This window comes from Odontomachus brunneus, unplaced genomic scaffold (genome assembly GCF_010583005.1).
Source record: "Odontomachus brunneus isolate Ranch 3 - 2012 unplaced genomic scaffold, Obru_v1 Obru_scaffold_028, whole genome shotgun sequence".
NCBI lineage: Eukaryota > Metazoa > Arthropoda > Insecta > Hymenoptera > Formicidae > Odontomachus > Odontomachus brunneus.
This window is the reverse complement of record NW_022639478.1, coordinates 2,337,622-2,352,252: the sequence shown is the minus strand read 5'-3', so window position 1 is coordinate 2,352,252 and position 14,631 is coordinate 2,337,622. Positions and strand designations below refer to the sequence as shown.

The following is a 14,631-nucleotide window of genomic DNA, read 5'->3' as shown; positions in this document are numbered from 1 at the left end:
AGAGAGAGAGAGAGAGAGAGAGAGAGAGAGAGAGAGAGAGAGAGAGAGAGAGAGAGAGAGAGAGAGAGCAAGGGCGGTGGCGGGGGTTGGGGGTGAGGGCGCAGGCGGGGATGGGTAGTACCTCGGTTACAGTCGAGGGTTTAAAAGTCGGGCAAAAAGCCCCGGCCGGCTGTTGCTACGCGCGAACTATCGACCAACCCGGCTTCTACCTATATATCCACGCGAGAGAGCCCTCTTGGGGTATGGAGGAAGAGCTATAGATGGCACACGAGCGCGCGCGGCTCCCCGTGTGCCAGGGTGAGCCCGGAGAGTGGTGTAGTGCGATGGCATGTATGTGTGAGCGTGTGTACTGCGAGGGTGTGAGGAGAGTACACGGAAAAAGACGGATGGAGAAAGAGGAAAAAAGAGCGCATCGCCCAAACGCGCGAGACTGACGAGCCTCAACGACGAGGTCTTCTTCGCCTTTCTTTCCGCGCTCTTTCTCTTGCTTCTCTCTCTCTCTCTCTCTCTCTCTCTCTCTCTCTTTCTCTTTCTCCTTTTCCTCTCGTTCTCTTGCTCTCTTATTTCTCTGTCTCTCTCGCTATACAGGCGTCCTCATATTTTAGGTGCTACCCAGAAGCAGTGAGCGAGCGAGCGCGTATCGTTTCGTAGCCCCGCGCGCGATTGTTTTATTCCGCCCTTTTACCCCTGTGTTTTCATTATTCTTTATTTCCCGGGAAGTTTTCTCGAAGCGCATCCAGTGAACGGAGCGCGCGCGTCCCTCTTCTCCGCTCTTATCTTCGTCCCTCCGCTTTTTCTCGTCAACGGAAGGAAGATGGGAAAAGGAGGGGAGAGTGAGGCGGGAGGAGAGCTTCGAGTTTGCATACGGCGAATCGCGATGCCGAGAAGGGACATCCGCGCTGCAAAATTGGATCGTAAAGGTAGACATAAACTCCCGGGTATTCCCCGACGTCGTTCTCTCGTCCTGCCTCGCCGTTCCACCCCGAAATATGCCCCCGCCGAAAATAGTCGCGACACACCGGTTATGAAACTTTCACGTACTCTCTCGCCTCCTCTCTTCTCCTCTTCGCCCATCGAGTCATTTTATTACACGCGAGTACGACGTACGTGTATCGCCGTCGTTACGTTAAAAATGTATTTCCAATCGCGCGCGACGTTTTTTCGAAACGCATGACAGACAGATCGGAATTTGCACAAGTTACAAATCTAAAACGAGCGTCAAAATTCGAAGTACACCGCCGAGACTTTAATGTCTTTAAATACGAAAACGGCACTTTATTATTATTATTATGATTATTAAAAACAAAGTAAAAAACGACAGAAAGTAAGATTTTTCTTTTAGACGTACAATATAAAATTAATACACTTGCTTTGTCATATTAAAAGAAAAGAGTTGAGCTGTGTAAAATCTGAATTGCATTTCAAAATGTTCTTTTTGAAGAAATTTTACTCGATACTCTATAGTAATGTAACGTTAACTATAAATATTAAATAAAATTTGCCTCAAAAAGGATGTTTTAGAATGCAAACCTGGACAATTTTTAAAGAAGAAGTAAATTACACAAATCTATACCTGGGGGTGTTACGAGGCATACCAGAGAGGCATATGTATTCTGTGAGAGTGTTAATCAACACGTTCAACTGATTGGTCGCCTTAAATTTCCCGGAAATTTAATTGTTATACATACTAATTAGACTCGAGGAACGTAACAAAGTGCAGAAAAAGTATGTCGACTAATTTGTACCAATTCACGTTGATTCACCCGATACGTGTGCGACTCCGAGTCGTCGGAGATCTGCAATATCTGTCTCGTAGAAATTTCTAACGACGTCTAACAGATTGTTCTTTTCTCTTTCTCTCTCTTTCTCTCTCTCTCTCTTCCTTTGCAAACCTCATGGAGACGAGTCCAGCTCGAAGCAGAGCTGAGATTAACGAACGACCGAGTTGACCCATTTTCTCCGAAGCGGCCAGGAATAAGACGGCAGGCAGGGAAGGACAACAAGGGGTGCAGGAGCGTTTCCGACGCGGCGTTTTCTTTATCGGTCCTCCGCCGTCTCCGACTCTTCGCCGAGCCGTCGCATGGAAATTTTTAATTTAACTTTACGACTCCGCCGAGACGCTCTTCCCTCGTTCTCTTCCCCTCCTCCTTCCGCTCTTTCTCTTGCCGCCTGCACCGTCGTCTCGCGCCATCAGATGTTGCATCGTAGCGAGTGAAAAGGGCGGAAGCGTTTGAGGAAGAGTCGCGCGAGCGAGAGAGCACGCGAAGGGAAACAATTGCATAGTTGGAATGCACGGGATCTCGTGGAAAATTCACCGAGATGATTCCCGCACTGTTGCTAACATTTCCAAACACAGGTAGAGAGAGGTAACATAATGAAATGAAATCTAATCGTAATTAACTCTTCGGAATGAGGAAAGCGAATAATACGTGTCAACCAGTCTTTCTTCTCGCTTTCCAGCTGTCAAATCCTTGTTTTAGATGATCAAAAATTGCGATGTGAGCGAAGGAAAAAGTCTCTTAAAAGGAACGTAAACTTGTATTAAGGCTTTGAGATAATCAATAAGAAATTAATCAAAAAGAGCTATATGGGTTAAAGATTGCATTTCATTACACTTATTGCGGGAGGATAATAACGTTAACGAAGTATCGCACTGAAACTTATTCTCAGATCAAAAAAAGGAAATGGCTCTAATCATATTCAGTCATAATACTGACAGGGAAAATCATGCACAAGTAAGAATAAAAGTGATAAAATTTATGGTTTCAAAAAGGCATCGATTTCATCAAGGAAGGATGTCAATCTTTTCAGTTTTAACGTGCGCGGAACACTATTCATTTCCTTTCATCATCTAGCCGACCTTACATATGTCCCAATCACAGTGATGCTAAAATCCCCAGCCACCCCGAACTAAGAAAATTGAAAATAATTTAGGAAGATTTCGTAGGAATTAATGGAAATATCACGTGGTGCACTTGGTGAGCGTTTCTTCTGAAACACTACTGTGCGAGCAATAACTTATATCAATAATACAAAGATGTTAATAAATTGTCTCCGCACTAAAGAGAAGACGCTAACACTCGAAAGGGCTTTCTACGCAGGATGTTCACAATTTTAACGGGCAAACTTTCGCGCTTGCGGTGGCCGACGATTTCGCCGTTGTTCGCGAGGGAGGAAGGAGTTTCCACCGCGTATAGATCTTCGGCACTGTGGGAGAGAGTGCGCCGGCTAAATCGCCGACGGGGTATAAAGCCGGACGTTCCCGCGTTGTTTCCGTCCCGCCATCTCCGCCGTCATTGTTATCGCCCGTCGTCGTCTGCGCTGTGATAATCGTCGTCGTCCCCAGACGAGGCGGATATGCGGCGACTAGGTTAGCCCATAATCGAGTACAGCACTCTCGGTTAAACGATCCGCTCGCTCGCGAGACGCCTCACCCGCTGTTACCTCGCGATTTCACTCGTGTGTGTGTGGGTAAAACTACATATAATAGGTCCACGATAAATTAAGGACCAATAAAATGTTAAGTTTTATATATATATATATATATATATATATATATATATATATATATATATATATATATATATATCTTTGTTGCAATTCTGATTTATTCAATTATCAACATTCTTACATTCTTTTCTTAATTCGTCTTCGAGAGTTATCACAAGTTAAAATACGGAAAAAGTTGCTTAAAGAACCTTTAGTGGAGTGTTTTGTCAACATTCTGCACTGTAAAATGCCTCACACTGAGAAAAAATGTTTGATTTTGTAACTATAATCACATAGAAAAATAATTATTACCAAAGTACCAGTATATATTTTTCTTCAACTCATAGCCCAGAAGGAAATTCGGTTTACAATTATGTTCCTTAACCACACACACACATCCATCTATTACTTATTTTTATTTATTTAATTACTAATAATCCTATAGTTACATTACTTCTTTTTAATTGACTTTGCTTACTTTGAATATTATCCTCGTTACCTAAATATCCTTGTAATCTTCTTTCACAATCTTCTTAATTTTCACCTAACTCTAACCTAACTTTTACATTACTTATGCTTTTGCCCTACCTATCAGTGTCTAGTTACACATACTTTCTCTTTATTAATAATTTTATAATTACTCTTTTCTATTTTACATTCAATAGATACCTACTCTCGTAAAGTGAATCAGTGAATAGTCACTGATATCAGCTATAAGTATAGCACTGAACACTTTCAATGCAACACTTATAACTGCAAATCAATATATATTCACTGTTTTCAGTGATGTTTCACTGATTTATTTTAAGAGAGTACCATATCGTTCTACTGTCTCTAACTATCGTCATACTGTGTTTAACTGTAACATTAATTTGTAGACTGCTCACATGAATCTGTAAACCGTTTCTTTTTCGATATATTTAATAACCAGATGCGACATTAAAATGTATCCTGACGAGAGACGCACTAAGACATGTCGGAACACTACTCTTGAGTCGTTTCCACGTTTAATTTTCGAGAAAAGAGTTTGAGACGCTTGGTCAGCTACGGCGTATTGCATGGTTCTACTCTAATTCGCGTTGCAATAACTTGCGAACAGCTCCGAATAACATTCTCGCGTGTCCGTCATCGTCCCCTCATACTCGCATCGTTTTCCACGAATCCCGTGAAATTTCTTCCACGATTATCAACGACAACGCAGCGGTGGTCGGAACGATCTCGCAGTTGCGCGATACGAAAGTGGCTTGTCCCACTTGTTAATCGTTATTACAGTCTTTAAAGTCGCATCGCCGTCCGAAGTTCGCGAGATCGTTTCCGCGAATTTGAAGTAAATTTGAAGCACGCGAGAAAATTTGATATTATAACCTTCTCGCATGGACGTAAAACTATAATTTCGGCAGTGAGATTTCTCTCTTTTTTCCCCTCTTTCCCTCCCTCTCCCCCTGTCTCTCTTTCTTTCCTTCACTCTATCTCTCTCCCCAATTTCGGGGAAGGGATGATTACGCTTCTGTATATGGCCGCAGAAGCAAGTATAAAATTCGGCGTCGGTTCGCCGGTGCACTTACGATGCAGTTTTTGCGCACTTCTTCGCCGGTATCTTCCTGTGTTCGTCTACATCGTCGTCCAAAAACGAAACACATGCGAGCTCTCTCTCTCTCTCTCTCTCTCTCTCTCTCTCTCTCTCTCGTTCCCCTCCCCCTCCTCCACTTCTTCCTTTGCTCTTTCTCATCCTCCACCTTCGCCGCCGCTCCTTTCTACCTTCCGGCCTCTTCTCTCTCTCTCTCTCTCTCTCCCTCCCTCTTCTCTCTCTCGTACGCAAGACGAGTTGCTGCCTTGCCGTCTTTACGACCCTCTTTATCGATGGTAGTATGTGGCCGTTTAAAGCTCGCGCAAGTGCTCCGCTCGGTGCTTTTCGAAAAGTGCGCGACCAGCACTAAAAACTTCGCCGGCAGCTTTATTCGCGGCTCGGCGAGACGGACTCAGGCAAGAGAGAGAGAGAGAGAAAGAGAGAGGGGAACGAGAGAGGAGCGAGACGGGGCCACCGGGGTATAAATTAAAGCGCTGGTCGCCCGCGGCCGAAGGGTGGAGGAAATGGGAGAGAGGGGGCGCGGAGAGGGAATCACGAGCGAGGGAAAAATATCCTTCTTCCGTTCGCTCGTCTGACATTTATGTCGCGACGAACTCGCCGAAACTGCACTGATCGAGCTAGCTGCCGTCGTTTCGTTTGCGCTAAAATTTATTTAACCTTTCGTAGAGAGAGAGAGAGAGAGAGAGAGAGAGCGGAAAGAGCGTTATAATGTCCTCAAAGAAAGACGACATTTTGTAGCGGCGGGGTACCATTAGACGCAGTTGGGAACTGCGTAAAGTTTCGGGAAAACACCTCGAACATCCCTCTCGGGCGGTCATTTTCTGTTAGAAAATTAAGAGCTATTTTTCAATTTTTTCCCACGTCGAAAGTTGCGGGCGAGCCATTTTTCAATTTCTTCTCCCCGGCGGATGCCGGAGAGAGAGTATCGCCATTCAAGGCGATCGTCGGTAAACGCATTTGGCGAACGCCGCGATACCGCACTCTTCTTGAGAGCCATCGATACCACCAACCAACCAACCGACCTATCCACCCACCCTCGACGTTTTTACTCGGGGAAAATTCGTGTTCGTTCACGAAGAAGAATATCTCGCGCGAGCGCGCCGCGCCTATTGCGGAAACTCCCTGTATAGCCGCTTCGCGATTCTCTCCCGACGGTGCTTCATCTCGCATCGTTTTCCGATACTTCGCGATCTCTCTCTCTCTCTCTCTCTCTCTCTCTCTCTCTCTCTCTCTCTCTCTCTTTCTCTCCCTCGCGGGCGCGCGCACGCGGACGATACGAGTTTACGCGGAAGTCGACTATCGGGCCCGGCGTCAATTTCGCTTCCCCGGCTTCCGCTTCTCCTTTTCGCGAGGAGAAGAGGCGGCTCGCAATTCGCCGACTAAATGGAACGCGCGCGCCTTCGTCTTATACCGCCGGCGCAATTAACGAATCCACGACGACGACGGGATTCGCGAAAACGGCGCTCCCATTGTGGAGATTGCGCCTCGCATCGATGTTACCGTCAGGATATAACTTAAATTGCACTCGAAACTACCGTCGCCGCGCCCCTCGCGCGCGCGCTCCCCAGAAGCGCATTAAAGTCGGCTACCGAAAACGGCCTGAAGGCGAGAGCACCGCGGAACTTCGCAGCTCTCGAATTTATACCGTTTCACCGAGATTCCATCGTGAGAGCATTAATGCGATACGCGAATCACTGACATACTAAAAGCGTTGTTTAACGCAAATAATGATATTTTGCTTAAGAGTCTCCTCGCGACAGTCATTCGCCAATTTCTACCTTCCTGAAGTTTCTGCAGCTATTCTCCGCTATTCACGATGCAATCCTGGGCCGCTATTCTGTACACACCTTACTGAGTGTCGGCTCGACACTCTAACGACAGACGTCGTTAGCGTCTGTCGTAATTATGAATAATTTTAGGTGATGAACTACGAAAAATAGCAATTCTTATACAAAATTTAATTTAAATAAAAAAGAAGTTAGAAATTGAATGACATTAAATTACACTTAATAATTAAATAAATATTCGAAACAAACTTTTTTAAATTCTTGTCGTTACCAACAATAATAATAAGCCATAAACGATACTTGTCGTTAATATCTGTTATAGTTATGAGAATAATTTTAGGTAATAAACTGTGAAAAGTGGCAATTTTTATATAAAATTGAATTGAAATAAAAAAGAAGTTAAGAACTGAAAGATATTAAATTACGTTTAATAATTAAATAAATTAAATTTTAAATAATTTTTTTTAATAATTAAATAATTTGTGAAACAAACTAGCTTTTTGCAAATTCTTGTCATTAGCAATAGTAACAATAAACAATGTTATCGTTAGCACCTATCATAATTATGGATAATTTTAAGTAATAAACTATGAGAAAAGTGGCAATTTTTATATAAAATTGAATTAAAATTCACAAATCTTCTTTAATTATTATCTTGATAATTATTCCGAATATCGCAACACGGTACTGGACTTTTATGCATACTTTAATCTATACTATGCCTCCATGAAAACTTTAGAGGTTGTTTTGGAACACCCTATATAGACATAGATATTATACAGGGTGTCTTAGAACAGTGATGCCACCGCTTGTGAGAATGTAGATTAGCTCAAAGGTGATAAAAAATTTCACTACCATTTTTCAGAAAACTAAAAAATAAAATTTTGAATTATTAATTAAAGAAGATTCGTGAACGATCATACGCCATATGATAGATAAACTTGTGATAGCTGCCGTCGTATGTCTGTAGATTAGGTCAAGTTGAAAATAAAAAAGTCTTTTACCGTTTTGCAAATAATCACGTAGTTTTTTACGTATTAATCAAGGGAAACATTGGTACATTTTCGCACAACAATCGTCTTTAATTAATAATTAAAAATCTACGTGATTATTTGTAAAGTAGTAGAGGAATTTTTTGTTCAGTTTGACTTAACATACAATATAGTTTGACTTAATTTATGGCGGTAGACTTCGCAAATATATCATTTATCATATGATGCGTAATTATTCACGAGTCTTCTTTGATTTATAACTCAAAAATTTTTACATGGTTTTTTGAAAAATAATAGAGAAATATTTCCTTCAGTTTGACGTAATGTCACTCTCACGAGCAGTGGCACTATTGTTTAAAGACACCCTCTATAAATGTGTGCTGTCTTGTTTTATCATAATTAGTGAAAAACATAAATCTCGAATGTGTAGAAATATTTCTGTGAAAAACATAAATCTCGAATGTGTAGAAATATTTCTGTAAAGATTTCGTATATTTTCCATTTTCCTTGAATTCTTAAGGTACAGCAATGCTCTTTGAAATTCTCCTAAGTGGAGCAAACACATATGTACAAGCTGCAAAACTTTTGTATCAAGCAAATATTTACGCTAACTGACAGCTCGAGATATCAATTTCGAACTTTTTTTTTATCATTCTCCTTACATATCGAAGCAACACTCCAAAATGTATTTTTCCACGCGCCATTTCATTATGCAAAAGCATTGGAAATCCTGCGCAATCAATGCGCGACGTGAATTTTGCAGGAAAAGTCCGTATTTTGCCGGCAGAGTTCCCAAGTAATAGCATCCCCTTAAAACGCTCGACGATAAATACGACGATCTGATTCGAAATTTTATCTCACCGCGAATAAAACGCGCGATGTTATCTCTCTGCTGGAAGATTCGGCGAGCTTGTGGCGGTAGCCCCTCTCGCCGATACGAGAACGCGTCGTCCGAATCTTCGATATCGCGTCGATCTTCTTGCAGAATCGATTCCTTCCTTTTCTGCTCCCAATTTTTTCTCTCTTTATTTTTAAGCGACCCGTTCTCTCCAGGCTTCTCGGGACGCGGACCATGTAACGGGACGCTCCCGCGTATCTCGCGAATACGAACGGCGTTGCCTGCGCGATCTCGCTCGCGGCTGTTCTCGCCCAAATAAATTCGACGTGCTTACTCAGTAAACCCGGCCATGTCCTGGCCTGGCGGCGGTGGCGTTGGCGGAGGCGCACGCAATTGGCATTATATTTTCGCCGACCAGATGCAGTCGGGAGATGCAACTTATCCCCACTGGGGAGCATCCTCCCAAGGCTAGCTGGTCCTCCTCCTCCTCCTCCTCCTCTCCTGTTCTTCCTCCTCTCTTCCTCTTCCTTCACCTCCTCCACGATCGCCACCCGTCCTTCCACGCTTCCGCCCTGTCTCTCTTCAACGTACGGCCGTTTCTGTGCGCGTGCGCCCATGTAACCTTGACATTGAACGATTTCTCCCTGCCGCATCCCCCCTCCGTCGCGGCCTCTAGCCCTTCCTCTCTCTCTCACTCTCTCGTTCAACTCTCCGGCAGACACCCGCGTCATCCGTCCGGCGAGTCCGCGAGCGAAAAAGAAACAAAAAAAATAATAAAAGGAGAAAGAGAGAGAGAGAGAGAGAGAATAAAAATGAAATAACAGTGAATCGCGCCGGTCCTCGACGCCCGTTCCTGTCAGACTGTCCGCTGATGCGCCACTGACGCATCTCCCACACGCATCCGGCACCCGCGTACACGCGTTCCTCCGCGCTCTCCAAGGTCGCGGCCTGGCGAAAGGTACCGTCAAACTGCCGTCAGTATGTCCGAGCCACGCATCACCAATTTGACAGATCAGGTAAGTCTCCTCTGTTTTCTGGCTTTCTCTCTCTTTCTCTTTCCCCCTTTCCCCCTCTGTCTTCGGTAATGGTCTCCCCCCGGCAATGTTCGCCGATGCCTTTCGATGCTCCGCGATAGCCTTCGGACATTCCGCGACATGCCTTCCGCTACGCTTCTCCGCGCGATGCCGCGCGCTGTTACCTTCGCCTCCTGCCCCCTCGTCCTCGTTCTGTCCCGCCTCCTCCCCGCTGCCGCCGATAGCCCCCGGTAACACTATGTCTCGTCTCGAGTTTCCCGCAGCAGCCAGGAAACTCGATCCGCCGGAGATTCGTGCGTGGCACACATCAGACGCATGCTACAAGGCACGGACGTCATCATCGTACCGGCGGCTGTGTGGGGATGATGGTGCACGGTGCGTGTGTGTGTGTGTGTATGTGTGCGTGCGCGCGCGTGTGCTACACGTTACATGCGCGCGAGTGGGTGGGTCTGATTATGGGCCTCGGGGACTCCGTTGCACTTCCTGCGCAACCTATAATTACGATTATCTAATCGCTGCGGCATTATGTAACGCGGTAATGTCTGGCCTGACACACGCGACCGGCTCCGCGCGCGCGAGAGAGGCCGATTCTCTTCTTTCCTTCCTTTTCTCTGCCCGTATCTTCTTTCCGTTTTCTCTCGTTCTCTCGGCGTCATATCGCGCGGTCATGACGCGCGATGTCCGTTGAAACCGCGTCTCGCTGGATCGGATCGCGGGTGTACGACGCGGAAGCACGAATTGGATGCGAGGTCATGGATATATTTGTAGGTGAATAGTTAACAGCCGCGCGCAAGACTGCGTCCAATTATCGCTCCGAATCGTTGGAAGGGTCGCGAGGCGAAGTGAAGAGACGCGAGTCTACGCCACGGCGCAGACGTGACACTTCTAATTTAATATCTCCGGTACCAGAAGACCCTGCTGTGAGGCTCGAGGCGGTTACAGTTAGGTGTTGGTGGAATCAACACGGAGAACGGTGGGCTCGCGCGACCCAACGATTTTCGGCGAAACGCGATCGAGACAGGTGTTGTGGAAGTATGCGGAAAGGTTTCCAATTGCTATAATTCCGTTTTCTCTAGAAAACATGATAGAAATCTAGGAAATAATTGAACAATTCCGGTCGGAAACCTTCTTGAATAGTTTCATGTCAGTTGCGTAGAATACGAAACGGAAATTACAGTGAGACGGGAGCTAATTTGCAAAATTGTGGTTCGTTCGAGTCTTTGTATCTTTTTCTTTTTTTAAAGAATGTTAAGGTGAATGTTCTAGTTAGAGACACTCCCAATTTGTGACAATCGTTTGTTTTGATAAATTAGCTGAATTTGTATTTATTGCGAAAATATATAAGTGAATTAAAATCTTTTTACATAAATTAGCTGAATATAAGCATAACACAATTAAAACTCCAAATATTCAAGCTCTCCAATAAAATAAATTTTGCAAATTTTGCTCTAAATACGTATATTATTAAATAATTGAAATCACAAATGCTCCTAGATATCCATTAAAAAAAGGAAAAAGAGACGCATCGTATACCCGCGATCCGATCCAGCGAGTAAGATTTATCAGAAGTAGTAGATAAATGGCGTTCCTTTATTATAAATAAGTATAATTATTTTTAAAAAGTTCTTATTTAATAAAATTCTTATTTAATTTTCATCTTAAAGAAAAATCAGTAAATTATTATCAATAAAAACAAACGTTTTTGTCTCAATTTTCCTCCTTATTAATGTGACGAACACTGCAGTGACAATAAAAGAAACAAATCGCGCGTTTAGATAATTGCGATAAAAAGAGTTCCGCCCAGAAAATTCCTACTCTCTAAAGTACAGTCAGTATATTCTTCACTGAAATGCTATACTGATAGTTCAATTAAAAGCACAGCACTGTAATCAGTAAAATCTCCCTGAAAGAATCAGTTAATAGTAGCATCTGTTCCTACTATTAATGCAGTTTAGAAACACAGATAGTGTTATTGCACGCGAATCATGTTCCATCGCTACAAACACAAAAAGTTGAATTTGGCACAGCGTATAATAAATTCGTATACTACAGGTTTTGCAGTATAATTTTACTTCCACTGGTCAATGGGATATAAAATGAAGCGATAAAATAGGAGTGTTTTCACTGAAAATCAGTGAATATTTATTGATTACTGCCGAAATACTCTTTTTACCGATGCAATCGTCTGAGTTCTCGTAAGCCCTACGTACTTTTTTTTAACGTATATTATTAATTTATTGATTTTTCTTTAAGATGAAGTTATCTTCAGTTTTTGATTGGGACTCTCTATGACGGTGCTCGTCGCAAGACTTCTGAGAGAGAGTCCGCTTCGGAAGTAGACTTCAGGAAAGAATCGCGGCGGTGTGTTATCTCGATGCTTCGACTTGTTCCAAACAAATGTCAGGTTCAACGTCGCAGCTCTCACCGGTCGAGTTCATTTAGACGCCGTGTTGTTGCTAAACGTTCAATCGCGACGATAACCACTTTCTTCGGCGCGGTGCGCAGCGATCTCCACGCGTTGCCCAAATGTCGAGATAAGTTGATTTGTGACCTCTCCGGTCGCGCTAAACCGGTTACGCGAGTCTAGCTGGTCATTCACGAGAACCGGGGATCTCGTAGTAACCCAGTGACACGCAGAAAACGCGATAGCCGGTGGAGTCCTTCCCACTCTTGTTTCCTACGGGCAAATTCTTCTGACCTCTGCGGTGAGGGCCGCATAGAGAAGGAAGGGGTTGCGGAACCTCTATTAATAACTCCGCCGTTGAGACACCAGCTGAAATTTGCGTCTCGTGAAAGAGACCTCCGAATTCGACGGTCGTTTCGTCGCCAAGTTTCGTTAATCGACTCTTCGTGGGCTTCTCCGATTGACGATGAAACGTCGCGACGGAATTGCGGCTTGGACGACTGCACGATGTCAGTCTCGGCAGAGACTGATATCCCTTAAGGTCGCGCCCTGCGACTCTTCTTCGTCGACGAGGCGACGTTGTTCACCCGCGACTCTCGGGACTTTATCTCGGGACGAGATCCTTCCAGAACCTCTTCCAGGAACGAACGTGTCCCAAAATCGCGTCGTGGCGGCAGAGAGGAGAGGAGGGGGAGTATAACTGGGATAACTGCGAATCAGGGCGGAGTCATAACTCGTGCCTGTTCGTATCGCGTCGTCCTTCTCTCGGTACTTTACGACGACGTCGTTCGTTCGCGCGCACCGCCAGGTTAAGGCAGGAACTTTGAAGACCTTAATCATATAGATCGTCTAGCGCCAGTCATAAATATCGCCGATGCAAGCTCAGGTTGGCGCGCGTCCAACTTCGTTTAACCTCCCTTTCCCTCCCCCCCTCCCGCCCCACGCTTTAGCCACCTTGGACGCGGTCCGCTGTTCCGTTCCGCATTTAGCGAATTCCACATCTTTTTCTCATTCCCTTCGACTCTCCCCCGCGTCCCTCGCCCTCTTCCGCTCTCGCCCTCGTCGCGTAATTCCGCAGCTGCCGCGCGCGACAGTCAGCGGTTTATTACATAATCTACGTTACGTTCGCCCGTCCGTATTTTCGCGGCGCATTCCCAGTTCCCGAGGCGTACCGGGAATATCGCCGCATCGCCCATGCCAAACGCGAATAGGATCAACGTTAATCCACTTACGGGCCGGCGGCGCAAGGCAGGAAACAAAGTTCCCTCGATGAGCGGAAAGGGTAAGTGGGCGCAGGGCTGGGGAGGGGGGGGGGGAGAATCGTCGGCCTTAATTTGGCGCATTTTTTAGACTCCACAAAGGAATAGTGAGCGGGTGACTGCGAAATTGGATAGAAACTGGTCACGTGGAGATCGCGCGGATATTACGCGAAACTTGTTCTCTGATGCGGAAATTGATTCCGTCGTGAAAGTAAGTACCGCGTGTATACTCGACTGCTGTTTTATACACATTTTCCCGGATAAATTTGCAACGTTCCTGGTTGTCACAATTGAGAGGCACTGCTGTGGTAATCGGTTATATCAGGAGCCGAGACGAGGTGAATTGTATAACGTGCACGTATAATTATTGATCCTTTATTGTACTCTTATTTGATAAATAAGAATTATGGGTGTACAAAATGGAAGATCTAAGAATTTTTTAAGCAGTTAAAAAATAACGTTGAAATGAATTAATTCCTTCTTCAAAATGACATTGAAATGAATTAATTCCTATTCAAAATGACATTTAGTCTGGCTCAACATAATCTTAAAATATATTCAGTTCGTTGACGTTGACGTCAACACGTCAACGTAAAAGCGCGTGAATCGATTTGTTTATTTCTCGGCGAAGGTGTTTTATTGCACGATGTGTGTGCATTTTGATTTAAGTATTATAGTTTAGAAACGATGATTTCAGTCTGTCCTCGACAAGCAACGCCTTGGAGAAGGCCATCGGAAGTGCGACAACGATGATTTATAGCAACTGCTCGCTAAAAATTCGGCACAGATGCAAAAAGAGCTTGCAGAGCAGGTGGAAGTAACGCAGTATACCAGACGCCTACGCGAGATGGAAAAGATAAAAAAAGAAAGAAAATAGGTTCCGTATGAATTCACTGAAACCAATAAAAATCAGCGAGTGGCAGCGTGTCTTTCTCTTCCCAATAAGCAACGTAGAAAGTCTTTCTTGTGGAAAGTCGTTACGGCCAATGAAAAATGTACTCTGTGACAATCCGAAACGCAAAAAGTCACGGGTGAATCTCGGCAAACCATTAACATCGGTCGCAAAATCTAAACGCTTCGGAAAGAAGGGTTTGCTCTGCATTTGGTGCAATATTAAGAAAGTGATTTATTATGAGACGTTGGAACCGGTTGAAACAGTTACTGCGGACTGCAACCAACGCCAATTAATATGCTTGAGTCAGGAATTGGAACAAAAACGTCTGGCAAAGGAGAACGTCCT

At 44.5% G+C, this 14,631-nt stretch overlaps 1 protein-coding gene across 2 annotated transcripts in view; it reads left to right on the top strand.

The window, feature by feature from the left end:
• The window catches only part of LOC116842944 (growth factor receptor-bound protein 7-like), a 315,479-nt gene that overhangs the window by 260,298 nt on the left and 40,550 nt on the right, over positions 1 to 14,631 (top strand). The window lies entirely within an intron of this gene.